The sequence below is a fragment of the Trichomycterus rosablanca genome, chromosome 1 (genome assembly GCF_030014385.1).
Source record: "Trichomycterus rosablanca isolate fTriRos1 chromosome 1, fTriRos1.hap1, whole genome shotgun sequence".
Classification (NCBI taxonomy): Eukaryota; Metazoa; Chordata; class Actinopteri; order Siluriformes; family Trichomycteridae; genus Trichomycterus; species Trichomycterus rosablanca.
The window spans coordinates 16551644-16577025 of NC_085988.1; the positions used below are offsets into that span (position 1 = coordinate 16551644).

Sequence of the window (25382 nt, forward strand, 5' to 3'; positions counted from 1 at the left end):
ATTTTTTATTACTGTAACTGTACAACTGTATTGAGGAGTACATGCCACTAAGTAACTACTACAACCTTTAATGCAATTTAGACAGTTGTCCTCTTTATGCACTTTTAAGATTGTTGAGTGTTAGTTTAATGTTTAAAGAGAGAACACCTGAAATTATCAGCAGCTGATGGTTTCTAATGGCATTCCTGATGTGCATACCAAGCCCTAACAAGTCAAGTGTCTTACAAATTTCTAAGCCTTTACAACTTGGAGCGTTCAAAATTTGACACAGATTTACTTCATTTTTTCTATTTTAAAAGTTCATAAAATATTAAGTAATTATGCATCAGTGGTACTTTTACCACAATGTGGGTCGTAATAACTGTTGTTTTTGCCAAGAAACAATATTCTTTATTTTTGTTTAAATAAATTGACACCCTTCAAAATTTTGCCTCATGGATTAAACTAATACAACGTTGTTGATATGTTTTAACAGGAGTGTTGAGACAATGGATTCTCAAATTGCAAAGAAAAACCAAAGCCTTACCACAGCGGAGGAGATGAGAAACCAAACAAAGCTTGTGATGCAACCTTATGCTAACTGGGAGGAATATCTGACTCCTGCACCACTCTCCATAGCCATCATGGGAGAGCTAGTCTTTATATCTTCCAAAACCGATTTCTCCATCAACAAAAACCCACCCAAGGATGGCTTCAAGTACATCAAATACCCAGATTCATTTCGTGCATGCCTCATGCAAGTGTGTAACTCTGGCTGGTGGGCATTCAACGAGGCCCACAAGAACATGGACCAGATTAGACTCCACACATTAACTGTTCCAGATTACATGAAGACTGCTGTGAATATTCTGTTCCAAGGTAACAGCGAGGTTGTTGAAGCTCATCTCCCTGACCAGCTGGAGAACATCCGTACCATTGCAGATGAGTGTCTTCTGCTGGCTAATGCAACTGAAAAGCGCTTTACTGACGTTATCAGTATTATCCAAGAATTGCTGGAAGCATGTGTAAATGCTGAGCACTTTTATGGAGAAGAGTTGGTGGCAGTCAAGAGGAAACTGGAGGAGAACAAAATGAAGAAACAATCCTCAGAAGAGGCTGTTGAACTCTCTAAAAGGGCAGTTAAAGAAATGGAACAGAAAATGAAGGACACTCAGGAGATGTACAGCCAAGCAATGAAATCCATACCCATTGGATGGGAAATGATGGCTATGGATCTTGTTGGATCTGTGACTGAGGGCATTACAGGTTTAGTTCAGGGACTAACATCTGTAGTGATACAGCCAGTAAACTTAATGTGTAGCGCTGCAACAACAATTGCTGATACAAGGAACCACATTAAAGGTGAAGACCATGTAATTGATGGTGTGGATAAAATTAACATCTACAGCAAGTCTGCAGAAATCCTGAAATGTGCTGAAATTATTCAGGATTTTGTGATTAAGGACAAGATTAACTGGACAGGTTTGTACGATCAAAAAAACAAAGCTACACTTACAGATTTTGCAGCCACACAGCTCAAACGAATCAAGGCCGATTTGCACAAGATACAGAAATGCAAACCAAATAATCACGCCCAAAGCATATGTGAAAAAGGCATCGAGATCTGCAAACAACTTGCAAAATATGCACCAAATGAGAAATGTGATGCCGGCCAAACAAAAGCATTAATTAAAAAAATCGTAGGTTTGACTGAGTCAGCTCGCAAATTTGACAGCAAAAGCAAAAACGTCACAAAATCTCCTGCTCTGGCACCCAAACCACCAATGATGTACAAGGAAGAAAGTAAATCAGGGAGAACGAGTACTTCACAAATGGCAACCCAGAATGCCATGTTCCGTGTGGAGCAGAGCCGTGCTCAGCTGAACCAGACTAGAGAAATCTACGATAAGAGTCTTGAGAACATGGAGAAGAACCAAAAGGAGCTGACTGAAGTCTTAATCCAGATGAGACAATGTGAAGTCAAAGAGATAGACTTTAAGACCACCATAGAGATGCTGATCAAAGGTATGGATGCCATGGGAAGGGTGAAGGAGCAATGGGAGAAAATGGTGCACTTTTTTCAGATGGTGTCCAGCATCGTGAAGACCAGTCTGACAAGAACTCTTAAAGATTTTGCACAGACATCAGAAAAGACACAAGCCCTTTCCTACAACGCAAAGCTCTTCTCAAAAGATCTGCTTTATAATCAAGCCTTTCAAGCCACCAACATCACCAGTCTCGTCCACATGATTTCAGCCACCTACACCGAGGTGTCCAACAAATATGTGATGGATCGGGTCAGCTGTCTGGGAAAACTTATGGTTATGGACCCAAACAATCCAGAGTTTCAGAAGGAGCGTTTGGATCTGGCAGCCTCCTGTGATTCAGCTCAGAGGGCCATCTTGCATCTCGTTATCAAGAACAAGGGTGAATTTGAAAGGAAGAGCAATTCAAGGTTAAAAATGATTGACCAAGAGCTGCTTGCTATTCTTCCCTCTGCGGCTCCAGAAGAAATGAAAAGTATTCAAGCTGCTGCTCAAAGTGGATTCACAAAGGAGGAGGAGGAAGACATGTATGTTTAGAGATAATATCAAGAACTTGTCTACCATTGACAATCCTACATTTGACTTACTCTAACTTACTCGCTCAAATAATCACATACGTTTGCTAGGCAGACGTTTCTCTAGATAGAGGAGGGCAAACAGAATCAAATTGACACAACTTGGTTACTATAATATGACATCACTAGGCTGGGCGCCTATACGAACAACGATTGGCTTGTTTGTAGGGAGGGTGCCGGATGGGTTTCCTCACAACTAGTGCACTTATGACCTTTGCTGGCTGATTGGTGCCTGCACAGAGATGAGGGATATGGGATCAATGCGTGGCTCTCTGTGTGTGAGTCTGATCCACATATGAACTCTCATCGTGCAGGTAAAAAGATGTCGGCTACTGCTTTTACATGTGTCTGTGTGTCACGGCTCTCCCTGGTCAGTAGAGAGGAACCGTAATGCAATCAGGTAATTGGATATGACTAAATTGGTGGTGGTGGTGGTGGTGGTTGTAATAATAATAATATGACCTAACTTGGGCTAATTGGAACAACTGGAGGTATCTAATGTGTGCCATGCTATGTAGTGTTATTAAAAGAATTTGGCTTAGAATGCTATAGATGTTATTAAATTATATACTTGCATTAAATGAAGTTCAAATAAGATTTACCAGAACTTTAGTTCAATAACTTTTTGCTATCTAGTGACTTACCTCCTCACAGCTTCCTCCATATCTCCCTCATTTTTTTACACCATTATTTCTTGGTAAAATTCTTTATAAAAATAGTCAATACAAGGCCATGTATAAAAGGCCAGTATATTGTAAATAAAAAGTGTTAAATTACAGACTATTGAAAATAGACAATGCACAAAGGGTGAATAATCAACATAATCAAAACCTTATTCTAACGATTCACTAATTTTAATTCATTATCCTGAGGTGGGTCAAAAACCTCCTAATACTTGTTCATCACCTGGATAATGCCTAGAATAAAATTCATAATTAAAAATCAGTGATCTGAATGTTAAAAGCTGAACTCTGGAGAACTTATGGATACTTGAACAAATGTAATCACTATTGTACAATTTCAGTTTTTGTGATTGGCATAAAAAAAAAAAAAAAAATAAGTCAGTACATGATCCATCAATCAAAAAAAAAAAATTGCAGGAAAAATGTTAATGCTTCTGAACTTTCCAAACTTATGGCATTGTACTCAACAGGGACACCCACAAGTGCTTCAGTTATGCTGATGTATATATTTTCTCCCATAGTAGTGAATGATCGTTTACTTTGATGGTTTTGTGATGTCATTTGGTAGATGCATCAGTATAATCAATAATAATGAATAATTTAATTTGGTAGGTTTCACTAATGTATACAGTGTGTATAAGATTTAGAATTTATTTTGCTATGTTATGTACTGGGTACTATCAAATTTAATTTTCTATGACCGTTTCAATTGTATCTTTTATATCTTACCTTTCATCATCAGTAAGTGCAGTGAAGGGGGCAGTTGGGGGGGAGTAGGGGGTCAGCAACATGATTTTTTGTTGTTGAAAGTACAAAAAAAAAGTGTACTTGTGTTTGATTGGGGTCAGCAACATGATTTTTTTTGGTTGAAAGTAAAATATGTGTACTTGTGTTGGATTGGGGGGTCAGTAACATGATTTTTTGTTGTTGAAAGTGAAAGATGTGTACTTGTGTCGGATTGGGGGTCAGTAACATGATTTTTTGTTGTTGAAAGTGAAAGATGTGTACTTGTGTCGGATTGGGGGTCAGTAACATGATTTTTTGTTGTTGAAAGTGAAAGATGTGTACTTGTGTCGGATTGGGGGTCAGTAACATGATTTTTTGTTGTTGAAAGTGAAATATGTGTACTTGTGTCGGATTGGGGGGTCAGTAACATGATTTTTTGTTGTTAAAAGTAAAAGATGTGTACTTGTGTTTGATTGGGGGGGGTCAACAACATGTTTTAAAAATTTTTTTTTTTGGGCTCAAACATTTTCAGAAAATTTTTGGGGACCACCAAGCCAGTGTGTATTGTATGAATTTAAACTTCATTAACTTAATTAAACGTCACAAAAATATTTTGTGTGTGGGTGTATTATTGTTTTCACAACACACGGTCCTTTTACTTTATTATTGTTACAATTCCATCCAACCCTAAATCTTACCTGACATACAGTGGGGCCAAAAAGTATTTAGTCAGCCACTGATTGTGCAAGTTCTCCTACTTAGAAAGATGAGAGAGGTCTGTAATTTTCATCATAGGTACACTTCAACTATGAGAGACAAAATGAGAAAAAAAATCCAGGAAATCACATTGTAGGATTTTTAAAGAATTTATTTGTAAATTATGGTGGAAAATGAGTAGATCCAGAAGAGGATTGGGAGAATATCATGTGGTCAGATGTACATATAAGTACAGTGGTACCTCTAGATACGAGCTGCTCCACATACGAGCTTTTCGAGATCCGAGCCGAGGCTCAGACAAAATTTCTGCTCTAGATACGAGCCCAAATCCAAGATACGAGCCGGGCTGGAGCTTCGGGGACGCTACCGCTAGTTTGCGCGTCTGCGCAAGTGAGCCGTTTCAAAGGAATTTCCCAACTACTACTACTACTACTAGTGTTCCCTTTTTCTGATTTATGTGTCTCGACCGTGGTCGTGACGACTCAGGGGAGCTGTTTCACCTGTTAGCTCCTGGGCCAGAACGGTGTTTTGCTTTATACCCAACTTTCAGACAACCGGCATCTGAATACCGGAAGTTGATCTGTCCCGTACACGAGAACCCGGAAGTAAGGCGTGCATAGAGCCAATAGCATTCGCTGATAGAGACGGCCCTGACCCCGCCCCCAAACTGTCAAAACCACCCCTTTCAAAACTCGAGCGCAAAATCTTCTCTCGCGCAGAAAGAACAGCCGAGCGTAATTTGCTTTCGCGCGCGAGCACAACAATGAAATCGAGCAGAAAAACAACAATCGAGAGTGAAAAAGACAGTTTAAGAGCGATTTTATGATCAGTGTGCACGCAATTCCTCTTTTTGTGCTCGCGAGTTTCACATTTGCACTCGCGAGAGGGATATTTACACACGCGAAATGTTCAAAGTTGCGCCCTCTAGTTTTGACATTGATGTGACGCCATACTTATTCCCGATCAGTCATGTAGTGTGAACTGTACAGCGACCCAGCAAATCAGAAAGTCGTGTAGTGTGAACTTGGCATTAACCATCCAATCAGAGGACTTAAAACGCCAACGTAATTTAGCGCCTGGACATAGCCATTGATTGGTTACTGTATCAATTTCATTGCCGTTTATTTTAGGCTCGAGGCGCCCGCGCTACTGATTTTGAAGCCTTAAGGCAGATTTCTTTGACCCTGGCAACACATGATGACTGAAATCTGATTGGATAATAGCTCTAGTATAAATATACACGCAACCAATAGAAAATCTATGAAAGAAAGAAAACAGACTATTTGGAATTAATGTATAAATATTCATGGAAACATATATTAAAACATAAGTCAGTCATTCTGATAGTGTTTAGACCAGCAGATAAGGGCAATATATGTCGTTTCTAATAAAAGTACCTGGGTGCTAAACATAACCATTCACCGTGATGTAACTGTACGCTAACTTTCTTCACAACTAGAAAGCACATAAACCTGACGCTGACGACACTAACACAACGGTGCAACAGTATCACGGTAATCCCGACAATTATATAAGCGACGTTCAGTTCCCCCGCGGCTTGTCCAGAAATGTTCCAACTGCCGTTTAGTGACAGATAGATGTCCGAAGTGCGCATGTCCAAATTAGGTTGAATACAGAAACTTGTTTTTTTTAACTGAATTTAAATTAAGAATATTGAGTAAGAAAACTTTTTCAACCAAAAATTACAGATAACTGAGTTAAAATGAGTGTTAATAACAAGTTGATGAAAACTGAGTTAAGCACACTCATTATATCTAATTAAATTAAGTGTTAAGACTTACAGTGCACAGGACCACTACAGAGCAGGTATTATTTGGGTGGTGGATCATTCTCAGCACTGCAGTGACACTGACATGGTGGTGGTGTGTTAGTGTGTGTTATGCTGGTATGAGTGGATCAGACACAGCAAAGCTGATGGGGTTTTAAACACCTTACTGTCACTGCTGGACTGAGAATTGTCCACCAACCAAAAATATCCAGCCAAAAGCGCTCCATAGGCAGCGGCCTGTAACCACGGATGAAGGTCTAGAAGATGACCAACTCGAACAGCAGCAATAGATGAGCAATCGTCTCTGACTACATTTACAAGGTGGACCAACTCGGTAGGAGTGTCTAATAGAGTGGACAGTGAGTGGACACAGTATTTTAAAACTCCAGCAGCACTGCTGTGTCTGATGCACTCATACCAGCACAACATACACTAACACACCACCACCATGTCATTGTCACTGCAGTGCGGAGAATGATCCACCACCTAAATAATACCTGCTCTGTGGTGGTCCTGTGGGGGTCCTGACCATTGAAGAACAGGGTGAAAGCAGGCTAAAAAGTATGTAGAGAAACAGATTGACTACAGTCAGTAATTGTAGAACTACAAAGTGCTTCTATATGGTAAGTGGAGCTGATAAAATGGACAGTGAGAGTAAAAACAAGGAGGTGGTTATATATATGAAATTTGTTGAGGGGGCCCACTTTTTTTTTTTTTTTGCACTGGGCCCCATGAGCTCCTAGTTCCGCCACTGCTATAGTCATGCTCCAAAATCTATGCTTTTAGAGAAGCAAAAGGAAATTAGCTGTTGGATGATAAAAGCTGACCAATGAAAGAAATCTAAATGTATAAGGGTAAAACTGAATAAAGAAATTTTTGCAGGTGTAGTTTGGGTCTTATTGTTGGCAGAAAACAGGTCACTACAAGCAATACATAATTAATCTAAGTAATTAAGTCCAATTATTTGGGGTGACACAGTGGCTGGCGGTCTCACAGCAAGAAGGTCCTGGGTTCGATCCCCAGGTGAAGTGGTCCGGGTCCTTTCTGTGTGGAGTTTGCATGTTGTCCCTATGTCTGTGTGTTTCCTCTGGGAGCTCCGGTTTCCTCCCACAGTCCAAAGACGTGCAAGTGAGGTGAATTGGAGACTACAGTTTCTGTCATGAATGTAACCAAAGTGTAAAACATGATGTTAAAATCCTAATAAACAAACAAAGCAATCATTCCATTAGTACATGATATTGCCAAAAGTATGTGGGCACCCTTCCTAATTATTATATTTGGGGAAGGTCATTTGCTGTTTCTGTCCATAAAGGTGTGGAGAAACTCCAGTAGCCTGGACAGAAATCAACCTAAAATCTGCGCTGAATTAGAATGTTAATTACAAACCAGGCCTTTAATATAAGGGCATGACCATACACATGTACTCTGAATTGAATGGACAAAGTAGTTTCTCAAAACAAATCATGAGATAAGCCTTATATTTGCAGCCTGATTACAGTTGATGATGCATTATCATGGTGGATAACAGTGATGGCTTAGTTACTTTGAAAAAGTAATCTGATTACTGATTACTCCTTTAAAAAGTAACTTAGTTACTTTATGGATTACTTGATTTTAAAAGTAACTAAGTTAGATTACAAGTTACTTTATTAGTTATATAATGCGGAATATTTCAAAGATATTCCTTTGCAATACTTTATTATTTGGCTGCCAACTTGTGTGTACTGATGAGACTCAATTGAATCCCAGAACATGCCAGTGTGAATGCATGGAAAACTAATTTTAATTTTCTTTCAAGAATATGATACAGACTGACCAACACTATTACGCTAAATCAGCATTGAAAATTGACTTTACTTTTAATAGCCTTCTACAATGCTGGAGCTTCTTACAACGGAAGATTTTCTTTTAAATAGAAGTGTTATTTACCTGCTATTAAATTGTTTTCCAACAAAATCTGCCCAATTTGGCGGATTATCGCCCAATCTGGCAACACTGGAATGCGCAGAGCCAGCTGGCGCTTTTACTCGTAGCGCACCACGAATACTACTAAATAGTACTACTGTACTTCTGTAATGGTGTTGGTGGTTGACATTTATGTTGAGTGTATTACTGCACTGTTTTGGTGAAGAACTACTCATCTGAGGTGCGGGGGGCCAGAGGGGTGGCCGGAGATTACTTTATGGTGGCCATGGCAACCACTGGCCACCCCCTGGCTCCGCCCCTGCCAAGAAGAAAGCAAAAATATCTTTTCACTAAGGAAAATGACAAAAATAGTAACGCGCAGTAATTTGGATAAGTAACTTTAATCTGATTACTGGATTGGAAATAGTAACGCGTTAGATTACTCGTTACTGAAAAATGTGGTCAGATTAGAGTAACGCGTTACTAAGTAACGCGTTACAGACCATCAGTGGTGGATAAGTGGTTTTGTTCCTGTGTTTAAGTAGTATTATGAGCAACACAACTGAAACAATTCACGGATCTGAACACTTGCTGCATTGTTAGTTCAAGGGAACTCCTTGCTATGGCACAAATATAAACATCTAGTGATTTAACTTTATTATCAGAAAACCTCACATAGCTGCTACATTGTTCTCACAGTTGCCAGTTCATAATGTATTAGAGCCAAATGGAATGTGGAATGAAAGTTTAAAAACTAAGGAATAAAAACATGGTTAAAACTGGAGGCATAGTTAATACAGTAAATATTATTATTAAAGTTTTTATGAAGTTGTACATGAACTTACTGAATTTGCAGATCATGTTTGTTTAATAGCAGAACAATTTTGGGGGAAATCTTCTAGTCCTCCTGAGGCTCTTATGCTGAGAGTTTGAGCTTTCTAGTTTGATTCTCAGGCTCGTGGCAGGTCAGGAGTTTATTCAGAACACTGGATGCAAGGCAGAAATGCATGCAAAATGCAAGGTGCCATCTATTGCAGGGGTGTTTAACTGTCTAAGTCACACCCCGGGTTATATACAATCCCAAATCATAAAAAGTTGGGACAGCATGGAAAATGCAAATAATCAAAAAACCCACAGAGTTTCTTACATTTGCTTCGACTTTTATTTGATTGCAGACTTGATGATCCTGAGATATTTCATGTTTTATCTGGTCAACTTTCATAAATTTCATTTATTAATAAACATCCATTCCTGCATTTCAGACCTGCAACACATTCCAAAAAAAGTTGGTACAGTAACGCATTTATCACTTAATGTAATGTTACTATTCCTTTTCATCACACTTAAAAGAGGTTTTGGCACCGAGGAGACCAAGTGATTTAGTGTTTCAGCTTTTATTTTGTCTAATTTTTCCTGCAAACACGTCTTAAGATGTGCAACAGTACGGGGTCGTCATTGTTACATTTTCCATTTTAAAATTCTCCACACATTCTCTATTGGGGACAGGTCAGGACTGCAGGCAGGCCAGTCCAGTACCCGTACCCTCTTCTTCCACAGCCATGTCTTTGTAATGTGTGCAGCATGTGGTTTTACATTGTCTTGTTAAAAAATGCATGGACGTCCCTGGAGAAGATGACGTCTTGAAGGCAGCATATGTTGCTCTAAGATCTCAATTTACTTTTCTGCATTAATGCTGCCATCACAGAAGTGTAAATGACCTTTGCCCAAGGGCACCTACACAGCCCCATACCATGACAGACCCTGGCTTTTGGACTTGTTGCTGATTACAGTCCGGATGGTCCTTTTTGTGTTCGGTTCGGAGCAAACGGAGTCCATGTTTTCCAAGAAAGGCCTGAAATTATGATTTATCTGACCACAATACATGTTTCCCTTGTGTGTTGGTCGATGCCTCCGAGCCCAGAGAAGTCGACTCCCCTTTTGGACATGGTTAACACAAGGCTTCTTTTTTGCACAGTAAAGTTTTAAGTGACGTTTGTGCATGTAACTCTGTATTGTAGTGCTTGATAAAGGTTTGCCAAAGTAATCCCTCACCCATTTGGTTTTATCAGCTATTGTTGAGTGGCGGTTCTTGATGCAGTGCCATCTGAGGGATCGAAGATCACAGGCGTTTGTGCTTTTGTTTCCCCTGATCATAATCTGCTACTAATATTATTGGGTTTCATTCTAAGCCGGCAGTTGATTCTGTTTGGAGATGATGAGGTAAAAGCTAACATCACCCTACACGTCTGAGTTAGTACTAGGCGATCTATTATACAACCCCTGGCAAAAATTATGGAATCACCACTCTTGGAAGATGTTCTGTCAATTGTTTAATTTTGTAGAAAAAAAATAAATCACAGACATGCCACAAAACTATCATTTTTCAAAATGTCAACCTTATGGCATTAAGAAACAATAAAAAAAAGAAACAAATATAATAGTTGTGGTCAGTCACAATTGCTTTTTTTAGATCAAGTAGAGGAAAAAAATATGGAATCACTCAAATCTGAGGAAAAAATTATGGAATCACTCTGTAATTTGCAGTTTAAAAACAAAACATCTGCAGCAGATTAGATTTGCTAATTATTCTTCAGTTTAAAAAGAGTGCTTACACCTCGGAGAGCTGTTGCACAAAGCAGATTGTCATGAATCATGGTTCCAACACAAGATATGTCAGTTGAAACAAATGAGAGGATTATAAAACTCCTTCAAGAAGATAAATCATTGTGGAATGTCGCAAAAGATGTTGGTTGTTCCCAGTAAGCTGTGTTTAAAATCTGGACCAAGTACAAACAAAATGGGAAGGTTGTAAAAGGGAAGCATACTGGTAGACCAAGTAAGACATCAAAGCATCAAGATAGAAAACTTAAAGCAATATGTCTTGAAAACAGAAAATGCACAACAAAACAAATGAGAAACAAGTGGCCGGAAAGTGGAGTCAATGTCTGTGACTGAACTGTAAGAAATCACCTAAAAGAAATGGGATTTACATACAGAAAAGCCAAACAAAAGCCACCATTAACACCTAAAAAGAAAAGAACAAGGTTAAAGTAGGCTAAAGAAAAGCAATCGTGGACTGTGGGTGACTGGATAAAAGTGATCTTCAGTGATGAATCGCGAATCTGCATTGGGCAAGGTGATGATGCTGGAACTTTTGTTTGGTGTCTGTCCAATGAAATTTATGAAGATAACTGCCTAAAGAAAACATGTTAATTTCCACAGTTGTTGATGATATGGGCCTGCATGTCGGGTAAAGGCACAGGGGAGATGGTCTTCAATAAATGACAAAGTCCACATTGAAATTTTGGACGCTTTTCTTATTCCATCAGTTGAAAGGATGTTTGGTGATGATGACTTCATTTTTCAAGATGATAATGCATCTTGCCATAGGGCAAAGGACGTGAAAACTTTCCTTCAAGAAAACATATAATGTCAATGGCATGGCCTGCAAATAGTCCGGATCTCAATCCATTTGAAAATCTCTGGTGAAAATTGAAGAAAATGGTCAATGACAAGGTTCCAACCTGCAAAACTGATCTGGCAACAGCAAGTGACAGTTGAAGGCAGATTGATGAAGAATACTGTTTGTCATTAGTTAACTCCATGCCTCAGAGAGTTTAAACCATTATAAAAGCCAGAGGTGGTGCAACAAAGTAATAATGGTGCAGTGTTTTCTAATGATTCCATAATTTTTTCCTCAGATTTGAGTGATTCCATATTTTTTTCCTCTACTTGATCTAAAAAAAAGCAATTGTGACTGACCACAACTATTATATTTGTTTCTTTTTTTATTGTTTCTTAATGCCAGAGGGTTGAGTTTGAGAAATGATAGTTTTGTGGCATGTCTGTGATTTATTTTTTTTCTACAAAATTAAACAATTGAAAGAACATCTTCCAAGAGTGGTGATTCCATAATTTTTGCCAGGGGTTGTATAATTTACAGTCAATTTGAACAGTAAACAAAATATTTATAAGTTATTGATGTAACAGGGCTCATGTTCAAATTACTTCTGTATCTTCAGACTATATTTTTCTGATAGTGCTCTTTCACTTTTTTGTTGACTCACCCCACTGCACAACCTCTCATGCTCTAATCAATAGACCTGTCCTCTTTTCTGGGACCAGCATCATCCCAGCTGTTCTCTGTCTTCTCCTCACTTGTATGTTTATTCAGTAATATACTTCTTCTAACATCAGGGGTCAGATAACATAATTTACAGTAATAAGATCTGGTCCATGGAAAGATTCGAATGAGCTTCTACGGACAGGGAGCCTGAGCACTGCTGGGACTCCTCTCCAGGATTTGGAAAAGTGGATTTACCATGATGACCACACATCCTTTAGAGAGAGCAGCAGAATTAGGCCGGATCTACGATTTTAACCAAACCAGGGTTGTCAGAAGAGCCCACAACAACTAAGGACAGCACACACCCCCAAAACAACCTCTTCACTCTTCTGCCATCAGGCAAACGCTACAGAAGTGTAAAGAGCAGAAAATCAAGTCTGACCAACAGCTTCTACCCACAGGCAGTCAGGCTTGTGAACAAACACGGACATTCACATACACATCTCACTTCATGAACCTTAAACCTTTTCATACTGCACAGTTGCACCTTAAAATGACTGATGATACTTGCACAATTGATTGCATAATTTGCACCTTATACAATAACTGCTGCTTTATGCACAAAATTGCATAGTTTTCTGCACCTTACTGCGACTGCTATGTTCCTTTTTTGCCTTTGTTTATTTCTATTTTTATTCTTTGTACAGTATATTCTTTCTATATAGCATATCCTCATTCTGCATCTCATCCTCCATTCTTCTTTGGATTTTAATTCATAATGTTCTTCTGTAATTCTGTTCTACAGTACCTCTCCTTTCTCAGCCTTTTACATGTAGCCACAGAGCAACCAGAACTTCCTACACACACTTTAAACTCCAGAAAGAGGCCTTTCCAGAAAACTAAGGAATGTGCTTGTTATTATTGTTATGATGAAATGTCTCCCTCTGCTGGATTAAGTGAATTTTGTTTAATGTCATACCTCAAGAATTACATTCCAATAACAATAGTCATGTTTGAACTGTAAAGCCAAAATCATGTAAAGGAAAAAAACAGCCGTATCTCACTTTCTTACACATACACACTGGGTCAGGTGATGAAAGCTTTTATTACCTGTTAATAAAACAACGTCATGTTACTGGGTTTGAGGTCAGGCTTCTGTGCAGGTCACTGCAGTTTGAATTTTTACCGCCATGGCCCTTTACTTCTTTTTCCAAATGACTGCATGTATGGTGACAGGTTAACTATGTTGTTGAATGTATTTGGACATCCTGTTAAAATATTCTACAAGGCGGGATATTCCACTAGCACACCAGTCCTCAGATTTGGAACACCCGGCCCGGTTTCAATCTAGCTCTACTACGGTCGCCATAGGGTTGCCCAAAACAACACAGGATAAGCAAATGATGTTTAGTATTTCAAAAATAATAAACCAGTTAAACCACCATGACCTACAAATTAATATCTTAAAATGTACAGATCAGTAATCATAAATTATGAAGGACAAATTATTTTTGCCTGCAGGTCTTTGAAGTAGCCCATCAAGTTTTTAAAATATGTTATTTATGATAGGACACACCATTTGCAAGTAAACAAGAATAAACTTGCAAGCAATGAAAGAAGTTTAACCTCTCGTACAACTTGCTTACATTTACATTACATTTACATTTTCGGCATTTAGCAGACGCCTTTTTTTTTTCAAAGCGACTTATATTACAGTTACAGTATACAGTCCGAGCAATTGAGGATTAAGGACCTTGCTCAAGGGCCCAACAGTGACAACCTGGTAGTGGTAAGGCTTGAACCGGCAACCTTCTAATTACTGGTCCAATACCTTAAACATCAGGCTACAGCTGCCCTTACCTTCATATTCAACTCAGCATCACTTGTTATTCCAATTTTCAACAGGAGAACTATGCACAGTTATTATGAAGAACTATGTAAAAACCATTAGCCCAGAAGCTAGCCTATGAATATATGAATCACTGTTTTGATGGGCTTGGCAACGGTGTCTTTTGGACTGGAAAGAAAAACTTGGGTTTGGATGTGTTGGATGTGGTGGGAGAAGGTAGTCCTATTTATATTCCAGCTGCTTTAGAAAGCAATAGTTGTTTATTTATATTTTAATCCGCAAAAAATAATTACGAACCATCCCAAATTTTGTCCACCCGCCAAAGCGTGTGTTTCCAATTTCCAATAAAAGCGGCCCATTTTGGTGGAAAATCGCCCAATCTGGCAACACTGGGTCGACATCTACCGGGGCGCCATCTAGCGGGCACAATTGGCCACCGAGTCTGCTGAGTGGGAAAAGACCAGACTAAGTGGGTGGAGTCTTTAAACACTGACGTTTTAATACGCTAGCGCACTAGAGTTGGGGTTTCGAATACATCGTATCGAATCTCGGCTCTGCCTTCCGACTGGGCTGGGTGGCAGCATGAACAACGATTAGCTGTTGTTCAGGGTTAGGGGTAAAAAGTCGGATCATAGGTCCTCACAACTGATGCAACTGCGGCCCCTGCTGGCTGACTGATGGCGCCTGCACAGGGCTGAGGAATAATGCTGATGAGGGTGTGGCCCTCCGTACACAGTGCCCGTTTGTATGAACTCGACTTGTGCAGGTGAAAAATGCAGTCTGTACTGACTGAACGTGCAGGAGGGGGTGTACATCAGTTGAGAGGCATCCTCAGTCAGTGGTGGAGGGTCGAATCAGTATAGAGGACACAATCAGGGTAATTGGACACGACTGGATTAGGGGAGAAAATTGGGGAAAAAAGTGGGAATTTTTTTTTTTTTTTAAAGATGCACATTTTTGTCATTTCTATGACTGCAACTGTCAATTAGGCGGAGTCTCGACTGCTTACTTTTAACATTTGTACACTACATAATGTACAACACAATGGCTTTCTCTCCCTACATAGTGCACTATACAGCTAATACTAAAGCATTAAAGATCAACCCTGTTGGAACTCCGGCAGTTCTGGCAGTATTTCCTTTGGTTTATAAATATTAATCTAGCTCAGGTCTAAACTAGATCTAAATGGTAAGAAAATGATAAACTGATTATTGTTACTGGTTCAAAGCAATCATCTCTTTTTATTAAAGGTGGATCCCCCTGAAATACAAGTTGAGTGTTACACGTTTCCATTCATATTTCAACACATCTCTGTTATAACAGCCACTGATTACATCAGATCTAAATGTATTTGGATTATAACTCTATTAAATATAACAAACAGACTAGTTTTTTTTTCCACACTTTGAACCTTAAACTGAAGCAAAGTTTAAAATACAAACTGGTGTAGCAATTTACTGCTGCTGGCAAATAAAGGATCTCTCATTATATAGTCTTATACAAACAGTCATTGAAATCTTAAAATAACAGCATCAGCACAATCATCATCATTTCATAGCTTGTTGCTCCTGTTCAGATGTCAAAGGTACAGTACACAGTTTTTCCCCAAATGTGTCGTCAATCAGCCAAAACATGTAGCCAACATTTGTGTCCTAAGTTTTGCACTGGAACTACAAAGCTGTTTTACACAAATACATGCTGAACACTTTAACCTTTGACTCCTAAAGATGCTGCTGATCTAAAACTGAGAACTGGTGATGCCACTAAATCAGGGTTTTTCAAACTGTTTTTCAAGCGACCCACATTTTGTCCATGATTTTTTTATGTGACCCAGGCAACACAAACAAAGCATCTGTTTCTGTGTGGAGTTTGCATGTTCTCTCCGTGTCTGTGTGGGTTTCCTCCGGGTGCTCCGGTTTCCTCCCACAGTCCAAAGACATGCAAGTGAGGTGAATTGGAGATACAAAATTTTTCATGACTGTGTTCGATATAACCTTGTGAACTGATGAATCTTGTGTAATGAGTAACTACCGTTCCTGTCATGAATGTAACCAAAGTGTAAAACATGACGTTAAAATCATAATAAACAAATAAAGCATCTCACTCTGTTTATACAAAATGTAACACAAAAACTCCACAAGGGGGCGTCAGCGTACAAGTTTATTTAATTATTACAGCGGTACCTTAAAACTCAACATCAATTGGTTCTAGGAGTGGCGTTGAGTTTAAAGGGTGTTGAGTTACCAGGTATTTTTTTTTCCATAAGAATTTTTGGGAAACCTGTTAATGTGTTCCATGGTCTCATGGAGCTGCAGATATTTTAGGCTAATGTAAAATAATGGGGTTGTTTTTGACACTGAAAATAACATCATAATAATAAAAAACACTGAAACACGATTAAAAACAGTTAATCTCGGAAAAAGCTGATTCTCACATATAAGCTATAACACAAGTTTAAAAGTGAAACAGGAGAAAAATCCAGATAAACACAGATACATGTGGAGCTTTCAGAGTGAATCTGATGGTTATTCCACACAAATGCAGATTCGTCTCATATTCACACTTTGATGACGTTTTACTGCACCGCTAAAGCCGAGCGCTGAACAAAGAGGCTGTTCATTGTTCATTTGAAATAAAATGAATAAATTTTTTAAAAAGCTGAAAAATGTTGAGTTTAAGGGTACAATTTTTTGCTGAAGGGTGTTAGGTTTCAAAGATTTTGAGTTTAGGGGATTTTGAGTTACAAGGTACCACTGTATTATTTTTCTGTGCGACCCAATTTTTCGGCTCGCCACCCTTAAAGTTTAAAAAACCCGGCACAACTACCTAAACAACCCTAAACAACTTTTTAAGGATGGACTTTTTTATTTGCAATGGTGATCAGCAGTGTGAAACCTCTGATAACTGTCAAACACGTTAAAAGAAATAATTTAATGTACAGGATTTTGCATAGAATCATCCAGTGTGTTCAGGCTTTAGCCGATGAGTTATTAGCAACAACACTTCTATTAGACAGCTATTCAATAAAATACAGAAAACATTGTGGGGTTTTATGTTTTGTAAACAAAACAAGCTTAATAAAATACTGAAGGATTAATTAATGGTACAAAAAAAAATAAAGAAACACTACTTTGTAAGTGAAAAAAAAAACGATTACAAACCCACCCAAACATTTAAGCTGACTTGTACTTACTTACTAACACTCACTAATACTAATTCATTTCTTGCAACAACAACAACAAAAAAACTTTGGTTTTCTTTGATACAGTGGTGGCATCAGCCATCTTTTATGGAGTGGTATGCTGGGGCCTTAGACCCAGTGCAGGTGGTGGGAGACAGGAGGATATTAGCCAAGCTGGCATCCATGCTGGAGAATGACTCCCACCCCATGCATGAGACTCTGGCAGCACTGGGCAGCTCCTTCAGTGACAGACCGCTTCACCCCAAATGTGTGAAGGAGCGGTACCGCAGGTCCTTCATTCCTGCTGCTGTTAGATTATATAACCAGCACTGTTCCCGGCAGATCACACACACACTTTAAATCATTCATAACAATGTGCAACTTTTTCCCCATGTGAAATTATTACAATGTGCAATATTTCTTCCCATGTGCAATTATTTGTAATTATTTGTAAAATGTCTATATTGTTATACATTGTACTTTTTATTGTCTATCTTTTGTACTGAGTGCTGTACTATCCCTTTGCTGCTGCAACACTGTGAATTTCCCCACTGTTGGACTAATAAAGGACTATCTTGTTTCTTATTATTTCTAACAGGTTTTAGCAGATTTGTGTTCTTGGACTGTTGTCTACTTAAACTAGAGTAAGGTAATGTTCACTATGGAAGAAGCACTTCTGTATGTCACTCTGGATAAGAGCGTCTGCTAAATGCCAAAAATGTTAAAGTAAATTAAACATTTGGTTATAGTAACAAAAACCCCAACAAAATAGGAGCTACAATGCTAATGACCAAATGACCAAACCTATTTGTGTTCCTGCCCTGGCAAGTGGGTTGATGAGAGATCAGACAGATGGGGTTCATTATTTTCTGTACTGGTCAATTGTTTGATTGTTTGTTTATTAGGATTTTAACGTCATGTTTTACACTTTGGTTACATTCATGACAGGAACGGTAGTTACTCATTACACAAGATTCATCAGTTCACAAGGTTATATCAAACACAGTCATGGACAATTTAATGTCTCCAATTCACCTCACTTGCATATCTTTGGATGCACAAGGAGAACATGCAAACTCCACACAGAAAGGACCCGGACCGCTCCACCTGGCGATCGAACCCAGGACCTTCTTGCTGTGAGGTGACAGTGGCCAACAATCAGAGAATTTGGGGTTTGTCACATTTGTTTGCCTAGGAATTTATACAATTTTGAAATGCTACAAATAATTATATCATTTAAAAGTATGTACCGTACATATTTTTAATCTACATAATATTAAATGTACACAGACAAGTGAAGACCTTGAAGACCGTGTTAAAACATGTTCTTTAAGTTTAATTTGCATCCGTGTTTTCACTGACTTAGTGTTTAAATGTAAAGTGACGGTGGTGCAGTGTTTCTGTGTCTCAGGATGGGTTTAAAACCCCACTTCCGATTGAAAAGGCACACGTGGCATCCTACATGCTCCATTGAAGAAGGCTGTTCAAATTCTTAGATGCCTTAAAATGCTGCCTAAGGAAGATACCTTAGATTTAAAGGGTATTTTGACAGAATAACAAGGAAACGTCCAGTGCTTCCTTAGCGGTGAAGGCAATCCCAGCATCCAGTGCAGCACTCCCAGCACCCAGTGCAAGTTCTTTTCAAACGGAAATAAATTATTATTGATTTTTTATTTGTATAAACCTGCACAAGTGTCATTTATTTACAAATTCAGGGTTGTCAGCAAATGTAACCGTTTTCGGTACACGGAGGGCAGTAAGACAGCAAGGTAGCTCACTAGGTTTTTTAACAGACCCATGTTGCCATTAGAAGAAGAAGAAGATATACTTTATTTGTCATATATACATATACAGTTGTACAGTACTTTCTTTGCATATCCAAGCTTGTTTGGAAGCTGGGGCCAGAGCGCAGGGTCAGCCATCGTACGGCGCCCTTGGAGCAGACAGGGTTAAGGGCCTTGCTCAAGGACCCAACAGTGGCTGCATAGCTCAGCCTGGATTTGAACCGCCAATCTTCCGGTTGATAGCCCAAAGCTCTACCCACTAGGCTACCACTGTTAAAGCGACGTTTTTTCACAGGAAGTCTATGAGTATTTCAGCAAAACGCTGCCAGACCTCATTCTGTACAGGTAGACAATATTTGTGTGCTTGACTGGACTGCCTGCAGTCCAGATCTGTCTCCTAACGAAAAATTTATGGTGCAGCATGAAGAGCAGCTGAAGTCGCATATCAAGCAAGAATGGACAAAAATTGCACTAGCAAAACTGCAACAGTTAGACTCCTTGGTTCCCAAACCATTAAAAAGTCTCATTATATAGGACAGCTGAAGGAATGTTTCTTATATGTATTCTAGTTTTCATATACCACCCAAAACCTTGGTGGACTGGCTACTCTAAATGTCTCCTAGGTGTGAGTGAGTATTACCCTGTGATAGACTAGCACTCTATGGATATGTGGTAGGAAAGAACTACATTTTGGAACAAAAACCAGCTGGATTTGTTCAGATTATTTAAATTTCTTAAATGGCACAGCAGAGTGTGACGCTACCCCACCAGCACTGAAATCCAGGTACGAATCTCAGCATTAACACAGACAGGATTGGCCATGATGATGACCAAAGCCCTGCCATGTATTAGCACCATGTCCAGGGTGACAAAAACGAAAGTGAAATTTATAACTAACATGGTCATTTACGGGACAGCGGTAGGCTAGTGGGTAGGGTTTTTTTTTAATGCATTTTCTCCCCTTTTTTCTCCTGACTTTTTAGTGTGTCCAATTACGTCACGCTTCCTCTCCACTATTGCCGATTCCCAATCTGATTTGAGGAGAACGAATATACACTCAAGCGCTTTATTAGGAACACCAATCTGGTACGTACATTCAATGATTATTTTCTAAGCTAGAGCTACAATACAGGTAAAGTTTATGAGTATACAATTACTGACTGTAGGCCATCTTTTACTCACTTTGTCACCCCTCGTTCCCTGTTTATTAATCAAAAGAGACCCCCCCTGACCAGACGATGTTTGGGTGGTGGAACATTTTGAGCACTGCAATGGGATTTTAAATAATGTTCAAACTAAGTGTGTCTTTATTAGAAACACATATCCTGTTAGCACTGGTTAAATTTACATTTTCAGTGTTTAGCAGACACCTTTGTCCAAAGCAACTTACAGTACTGTGACAGTGTACAGCAGGGGTGCACAACTTCTTTTTACCAAGGGCCGATTTCACATAAACACCTAAACCAGAGGGCCACAAATTTCATTTTTACAGATCTGTCCACGTGAATTTGTAATACAGTTCAGGCTTGGTGATATTGGAAAAAAAAAAAATCTCGATTATTTTCAAATGTATTATCGATTCACGGTTTGAATTTTTTTTTTTGTATAATGCAATTGAAAATTTTTTATTTAAAAGACTGCAGAAGTGCAAGAATAGTAACAGCACCACCTATAATTATCATTTCAAGGAACTCAGACTTTATAACAATAACAATATAATAATAATTAACAATAATTTAAACAAAATCGAAATCTTAATTAGCTATATCCTTTATATAAAAAACTCACAAACAATTCACTTTAAATAATGTGCAGCATAAGAAAAGTGCAAAACCACAAAAAGTTCTTTACAGGTTTTTTAAAAGGAACTCGAGCCTGTTTACTGTTTCCACCACTGAAGTGAGTCTGTATCAGTATCTACACTGGGGGACATCGAATAAGCACTCAGCTCAGCTTTGATTTTGTCCTCTTGTGACTGTGGGATGGATGGAGGGGGCACATTCTGCTTCTAACCGTATGGACTACAACTCCCATGCTCCCTCGGACTGTCACGTGACTATCACATGTCCCCGGTCAGCCAATCCTGATCGCGCTCACCGTCTCCGGAGTTTTGATTCAGTTTAGCTGTGTTCAGTTCCATGCGCATCTTATATAAACTCTTCTGTTTTAGTCTCGTTGTGAAGTTTTGTCGATTGTGTTTGTGTCCTTATTTCTGAATCTAACCATTACCGTGTATGATCCTTGTTGTCTTCCGTTTGCTGCCGGTCTGTTTATCCTCTGATTTTGTACTCTACCTGGATTTGTACACTGTTTTTGCCCTTTTGATATTAAACTTTCCTTGAATTATATTCCGCAAGCGTCTGGTCAATTTCTGCCTCGTGACATGTTAGTATTTTAATTAAAATATGAAGTATGTAAACAATCGCGATTGTCACATTTCTAACACCATGTGAAAACGTTCATTCTAATTAACAGAATTAATCGTGAAAATTGCCCAGCACTAAATACAGTTACATAACATCAGGTACTTACAAGAAATGTGTTGGTCAGTGGGAGATACTGCAGCTTCTTTCTGACACCAACTGATTAATGTGGTCGCAAGCACAGCAGACATGAGAAAATACTTGTATGTCCATTCAGGGTTAAATTTCATATGCTCGAGATCCACTTTTCTTTTTTTTACTCGTACTTGGTTTGGACAAACACATGGTACAGCTGAAGTAACTTGTATTTACATAATTTACTTTTCAGTCACAATTTCATGGAATCACCCGGTGAATTTAAAGTGACAGTATCATTTATTTAAAAATACATCAGCACTTCATTTGGCGGGCCGGATCGAGAGTTTTGCCGGGCCGGATCTGGCCCGCGGGCCGTATGTTGTGCACCCCTGTTCTAGGTGTTTAGTTAAAGACCAGAGCTATATCCTTTATTCATTGACAGTCTGTGGTTGTCTTCCTCTGTTTTTTATCAGTGGAAACCCTCTGATCACAGGATGCTGCTGGCTTTACATGTTTGGTTGGAGCTTTATATTCCTTCCAGCACTGAAATAACAGCTGTTTTAAAATCCCAACAACAATCCCAACAACACCAAATACACTCATTCAAGTACAACACATTACCATGCCGTTACCATGTTAGTATCATTGCAGTCCTGGGAACGGTTATCACCCCAACACCATGTGATAAATGGGGTACAAGGGGGGGTTACAAAGTGTGCAAAAAACACACACGGATGGATGGATCAGTCTGTGCTTTAAATAAGTGCTTTAAAAGCAGAATCCTGTCCACGTCTGCATACACTTGTACTAAATACTGCACCAAAACAGTACTCTGAAATGATATTATAGTGAAATACTAGTTAGAACAGTGCTTCACAGTTTGGACAGAGACTCTAGCCTGAGTAGAGCTTCCATTTCCACATTTCAAAAGCATGGGCATTGATATTTAGTTACCTCCTCTTCTGTGGTGTTACGACCCAGTCCAAGGGGAAGGCCGTAACACTTAGTTGTAAAGGAGATGAGGAAATTATGATAACCATAAAAGAGACGGACAACCAAATGTACGTGAACGGTTTTATAATATTAAGTGCAAGTATTTACAGAAGGTGGTGAGAAGTGATAATGCATGACTATTTACATGTGCTTCTTACTATATGCAACATGCAAAACACATTTGAGCACAGACAGCAACACTAAATACACAAGCACCAAACTACGCGACACACACTAAACACCACAATCCACAACACACCAGAGCCAAAGTCAATCTGAGCCAAAGATGCAGAATAGAGGCCGACACTCCACTCTTGAAGGCATAAGGCCCTCCTCTTTTTCATGATCTGCTGTGGTGATTGGCAATGCTGCTGCCGAAACGCTGCAATAGATTTTCTGTTCTCTGGTTGAGTCTCCTGATGGAACAGCAATCCACTGGGTGTTTTCCTGTAGTGAGATGACAGCACAAAAAGCACATGAGAGTATGCAAATTTGCTGCGTTAGTGCATATTTTATTAATTTGCTGCCAATACCGAGCAGCGTAACAGTGGCTGTAAGAGCCTCCAAACATTTTGAAAGCCTTTTGTCATGATTCTGGGAATTTGCATCCATTCAGTCAAAAGCACATTTGTGAAGTCAGGCTAAAAGCCTGCCTAGAAGTCGGAGAATGATTGAATTTAAATTTCAGTAAAGCTACTGTTCTTATTATTTGTATGTGTTTGTGTTTCCTTGTCTTCACTACACCATACACCTTTAATTTACATTCCAAAAAAGATTGGGATGGTAAATCATTGCCATTCATTCTCACAACACTTACAAGACAATTTAGCTACCAAGCAATAAAGCGTTTCAGGTGTTATTTTGTCTCATTCTTCCTGCAAACACATCTTAAAGTGTAAAAAATTCTCCACACATTCTCAGAAAACTCAACGTTGCTTCTGGACATGGTTAACATAAGGCTTTTTTTACACAGTTAAGTTTTAAGTGGCATTTGTGAATGGAACTCCGTATTGTAGTGTTTGACTGAGGTTTACCAAAGTAATCCCCTGCTCATGTGGTTATATCAGCTGTTAATGAATGATGGTTCTTGATGCAGTGCTGTCTGAGGAATGAAAGATCACAGGCGTTCAGCTTAGGTTTGCACTCTTGGCCTTTATGCACTATAGGTGTCACGTGGGTGAACTTTGATTGCTTTAATTGCTGTATTATGAATGATGTAGATTATTATTTTTTGTGTGTATAATAAGATTGTTTAAGTGTGAGTTTGTAGTGTTTTGTTTTGAAGTTTCACTTGTGTGTTTACTGTCTGACATCCCTACCCATATGATAACTGGCTCTCCTTGATAATAAGGTTTGATGGACAGAGACATTGACCGATCGCGATTGTGCCCGATGAACTGAGCGACCAATGGGAATGGTCAAGGGGTGGGACTAACCCTTTGGTTTCGGATAAGGACACAGCAGAGAGCAATGGCGGCGGGCGTGAGGAGAAGAGGAGCAGATTGGTCGTGGCAGCGGCTCCGCCGCTCGGAGCGCGACACCGTTGGGTAGCTCTGGCCATACGGCAACTGGCGAGCAGTACAGGGGGAAGTTGGTGACGCAAACTGTGGAGACGGAGCTTCAGAATCGGCGTGAGAGCAGCATATATACTTTCGTAGGTCAGGGCAAACCTCACAGCCAATGTCAATCGAGGGGAGTGATGTGGAGGTGGTCAAGAACTACAAATTCCTAGGGGTGCATCTGGATGACAAACTGGACTGGTCAGCTAACACAGACATCTTGTACAGGAAAGGACAGAGCCGGCTCTACTTCCTAAGAAGGCTGAGGTCCTTTAACATTTGCAGGAAACTTCTCCACATGTTTTATCAGTCTGTGGTTGCCAGTGTCCTTTTCTATGCTGTGCTGTGCTGGGGTGGCAGTATTAAGAAGAAGGACGAAGCACGGCTGGACAAACTGATCAGCCGTGCTGGGGCAGTGGTCGGCATAGAACTGGAATCTCTGGTGACTGTGGCTGAAAGAAGGACACTAAGCAAACTTCACTCCATCATGGACAATGTGAACCACCCCCTGCACACTGTTGTTATAAAACAGAGTATGTTTAGTGACAGACTGCTGTCACTGAGCTGCTCCACGGACAGATTAAAAAGGTCATTCGTCCCCAGAGCCATTAGGCTCTATAACTCCAGCATTCGTGGACAACGGGTGATCACTAAGGACTGAGCATACATACATGTATATATGTGTACCTAAGTATATTCATACACATGCATATGTATGCTAATGTACATATAGTTATGGCTATATTGGCCCAATCCAATGTGCAATATTTGTCACTTATCACTTTATATTTAATATTTAATCTATATTTAATCTGTACCATATACTATATACTTGGAACTGCACCCACCTGCAATTTTTAATTTCATTACATTCGGTTATTTTGTTTATTTACACTCAATCCATCTCCATCATTAATAACTGCTCTGTAGCTATGCAGTATATGTAAAACTAAGGTTACATTCAATCTGTCAAAAGTGTTTGTACTTTTTCGAATTTATATTGTTGTATTTTTTTCTTTATAGTGTGTAT

At 39.2% G+C, this 25382-nt stretch overlaps 1 pseudogene; it reads left to right on the forward strand.

Moving 5' to 3' along the window:
* Positions 1 to 488: 488 nt before the first annotated feature.
* Positions 489 to 2257, forward strand: LOC134319217 (uncharacterized; annotated as a pseudogene).
* Positions 2258 to 25382: the final 23125 nt, after the last annotated feature.